We start from the raw sequence: 4,325 nt of genomic DNA, 5'->3' as shown, positions 1-4,325 counted from the left end.
ATAAATAGTTGACTGTTACAAATAGTGACAATAACAATAACAGTGCCACTTACTGATTTAGTTGTCTTGACTGTACAGAAGCTATTTATTTCATGTATTATTCAGTGCTTTTATTTCACTGTCAATATTAATACATAATTTATACCAGTTAGCTTTGGCTGTGTAACAGACAGCCCTGGAATTTAGTGGTTTAAAACAATAATGATTTATAGACTTCAAATGGGTACTTTATATTATGTAATGTATATCTCAATAAAGGTTAAAAAACAGCAATAAAGAGATCCTACTTTTTGCTTAACAAATTAGGTTTTTTCTTTCTTTAAAGATAATGTTCCATGGACTGCCCCCACCCCCCACCCCAGGGCTCCCTGAGGCCCTTTCCAAGAATCTAGGAGCTTAAAACTATTTTCACAGTAATAGTAAGATGTTGTGTGATATCTTCACCCTCATTTTCTCACTAGTGTACTATGGAGTTTTCCAGAGGCTTCTTGATCTGTGATATTGCAACATAAAATGCAGATATGAGAATTCAGCATCTTTTATTAAGTCACATGTTAATGAGATTTGCAAAAATGTAAAACAATGCCTCTCTTTTCAGTAATTTTGTTTTGTTTTGTAAAATGTTTAGTTTTCATTAGATATAGTTTTATGTTAACATTTAATGAGTTTATTGTCATTATTTTAAGCGAATAGCTATTTTAAAAATCTCTATACTTTGATTTCTAAGATAGTATTGATAGAAATAACACACATACACAAAACCTCTTTGGGAACCTCAATAATTCTTCAGAGTATTAAAAGGCCTCAAAATCAGAAGTTTTGAGAAATGCTTCCGTAGAGCAAGGAGACAATATGGTCCAAAGCCTAGAAAACGGAGTTTTCCTTTAATTCAGCATTTCCATTTAAAAAAAAATTGTCCTAAGGAAATAGAAATAGAAATCTCCAATTATTTCTGCAAGTATACTGATCACAGTGCTAGTTCAGACAGCAAAATGTGAAAACAATACGAATGTCCAGCATAGGGAACCGTTGCAGGAGATTACAGCAATGTAATAGAGTATATGCAGTTAATTAACAGGAAAATTACAAAATAGTATTTTCTTACGTCAAAAAATGTTCGTAATTCATTAAGTTAAAAAATATGATACAACTCAGTGTATAGACTGTGATCCCCTCTTGAAAAGGTGATATATCCACATATGCATGAAGCTAAGAATACAACATGTTAACAGTAGTGTTATGTATTTTCAAAGTATTCTATAGAAACATGTATTGCTTTTTTAGTTGAGAAGCCGGGGAAAATCTTTATTAAAGCTTAAAAAACAATCATGATTTCTTTAGGCCACAGTTCTGTGAGTTGGCCTTTTGGACGAGGCTCTCTCAGCAGCTGCAGATCAGCCGGGTCGGACTCAGCTGATCTTGGCTGGCTCTGGGCAGAAGGGCAGGTCGTGGCTGGGCCGACGTGGGTGTTTGTACTGAGCCAAGTAGTGCTGCCTCCGGAAGCCAGCTGGCATTTGGACGGGGCAACGCGGTAACCTGGGTCTCTCGTCAGCCAGGGGGCTAGTCAGGACCCCATCACATGATGGCTCAGGGCGCCAAGAGCAGCAAGAGTGGAAGGGTTGGCAGGCGCCTGTGGCCTCTCGAAGTTTAAGCCGGGAAATCACATGTCACTTTCACTGTATTCCATTGGTCACAGCAAGACAAGGCCAGCCCAGCTTCAAGGGGGCAGTGAAGCTGATGACTTCCCCTCTTGATGAATGAGCTGCAGAGCATTGTGGTACTTTATGCAGTCGCCATGGAGTGATGCTGAACCCACTCATTTGACAAATGTTTACTCTCTGTCATGCGCTGTGCTAGGTACATGGCCTTTCCTTTCCGTGGGGGAGAGACACACATCTCACCTGAATACAGGTGAGACTCTCCCACCTGGAGTGCCAAGCACACAGTAGCTGCTCAGGAAACCTTTCTGGAAGGAGGGATGGAGCTGCACAGCCTCCGCTCCTCCTAGCCGCCACTCTACTAAGCTTCGCTATTATGCCCCTGGCGTGATATGCCACATGGCGCAGGCGAATCATTCAGACACAAGTTCACAGGAGAGCAAAGAAGGGTTTCTTCTGAGATGAACAAACGTGACGCTGAGCTGTCATGGGGTGCAGTCCAACCCAGTGCAAGGAAGGTGCTGCCCGCTCCACTTCACGAGAGACAAAGGCGAAGATTATCCATTTAGGAGAAAATCGTTCTTCTGGTTTGAGACACAGTCAGACAAGCACATGAAAAGAATACATGTCTTTGGTGGTGTCACTGGTACCAAGCCTAGACACCCCAGAAGACAGCCTTGCTAGGCGGGGTGTCACAAACAAGCTTCAGAGAGAGGGGGAGGCCGGGGAACATGTGTGTGAGAGAGGAAGAGAGAGGAGGGAAGTGGGAAGCTTCAAACCGTTTCACTTCTGAGAACAGCACACAGAATGTCTCTGAAGATGTTGGTTTACTTTGGGTTTTCTATTTTTAAAAATTGATGACTTCCTCTTCTCCAGGGAGAAGGTGCTCGGCGCAGCTGCTCCCGAGTCTGCCGTCTGCGTCTACCTCTTTGCCTGCGCCTTCCGAGTCTGTACCCCAGAAAGCAGACTCTCCCTCCGTCGGAACAGCCCACGGTGTCTCCTGGAATACAGAGACGCTCAGCTATGAGCCGTCCTGTCCTGGTCCTCTTGTAGCCCATGAACGCAGAACACGCCACGCTTCTTGCAAGGCAGAGAAGTGGAGGCTGGCTGGGAGGAGTGGAGGGGTCTCAGGCTGACGACATACCCAGGCAGGACCGCGGGTCGTGGTCAAGAGTATGGACTTGGGACCCTGGCAGCTCTGCCCCTTACTGACTGGGAAAACTTCGGGCAAGTTACTACACCTGGCCAGCCTCCGTTTCCTCACCCATCAAAGGAAGCAGTACTTGTACCTATTGAGCATATAGTAATGTCTATCTAGCATATAATAATTATTAGACTGTTAGCATGCACTACGTGCTCAGTAAACAGCCGTGCTATGCTCTGCATCTTTGTGTCCCCTCAAAACTCGTGTGTTGAAGCCTTAACCCCCAGTGGATGGTACGTGGAGGTAAGGCCTCTGGGAGGTGATTTGGTTCGGGTGACGGGTGCGGTGAGCTGCTGTGGCGGGACTGATGCCCTTAAAAGGGCACGCAGAGAACCGAGCCCTCTCCCTCCACCGCGCACGGAATCCAGGAAGAGAGCGACCCCAGGACCGACCAGGCTGGCGTCATGCACTCAGACTCCCCAGAGAGTGAAAAGTGAATGGTCGATGTCTGTCCCCCAGTCTAAGGTATTCCTGTTATAGCAGCTCAAACTGAGACAAGTAGTCACAATGCCATTGGACACAGCATGCGGTAGGGTGCAGAGAGGGACCCCAACATTCAGGTCTTTAAGAACCACCTTGGCTTTGGGTTCTCCACCCTAGACGTGCATCCTCCCCACTTTTCCCCCATCCCCAGGGGCCGGCAGGTTCCAACTCCAAGGGCAGAATGAGATTAGGAAACTTGGTACATATGTTTATGTTACCTTTCAGCCATGCGGGGCTCTCCAGAGCAGAAAGGTATTCCCCTGTGTGGTAGTGAGTCTCCTGTCCCCGGGGATATTCAAGCAGAAGTTGAATGACCAGTCAGCAAGAATGTGTAAGGGCGATTCGAGATGGTGGGTGGAGAGCCACTGCCTCTCCCTCTCTAGATCCCTAGCTAGGTGAGCAATGCCCAGTGTTTCACCGATTCATGAGTTTACCTTGTGTTCCCTCTGCTCCATCTGAGTCCCCACTTCTCTCTCCATAAGTTCCCCAAGCCTGTCCCTCCCATGTGAGCTGGCGCTGAGGTCCTGGAGATGTCTGCGTTCTTGATGGTCTTGGAGAAGCAACACCCCTTGTTTCTTTGTTTGTTTGGTTTTTAAATCACAACTAGCACTGTGTTTTCCTTTGTGGGAAATAATATGTTAAATTGAAGTTAGGATCTCGAGTCCTATTAGTTCCACGTCCAGACACACTGGAAGTTCACGCTGGTCTTGGGGACTGGACACAACCCACAATTTCGGGGAACCTAAGAATCTTGCACAGGGCCATTTCTACTGGAAAGTGTCTTCTAAGCTCTGAACCTGCCTCGGAGGCAAGAACTGTCTGTAGACAGAGGTAGGTACGGACTTCAGGTCAAGGTCATGGGTTCAGCACTTGAATGGCCCAGTTAACTTTTGTCTTCCCTCACACCACAGGAAGCTCCTCCAATCTAGACCAGCGTCTTCCCCTCCTTGGACACTTGGTCCCAAAAGGACCCGGAGCAT

This window comes from Tursiops truncatus, chromosome 20 (genome assembly GCF_011762595.2).
Source record: "Tursiops truncatus isolate mTurTru1 chromosome 20, mTurTru1.mat.Y, whole genome shotgun sequence".
Taxonomy (NCBI): Eukaryota; Metazoa; Chordata; class Mammalia; order Artiodactyla; family Delphinidae; genus Tursiops; species Tursiops truncatus.
This window is presented reverse-complemented; position numbering follows the sequence as displayed.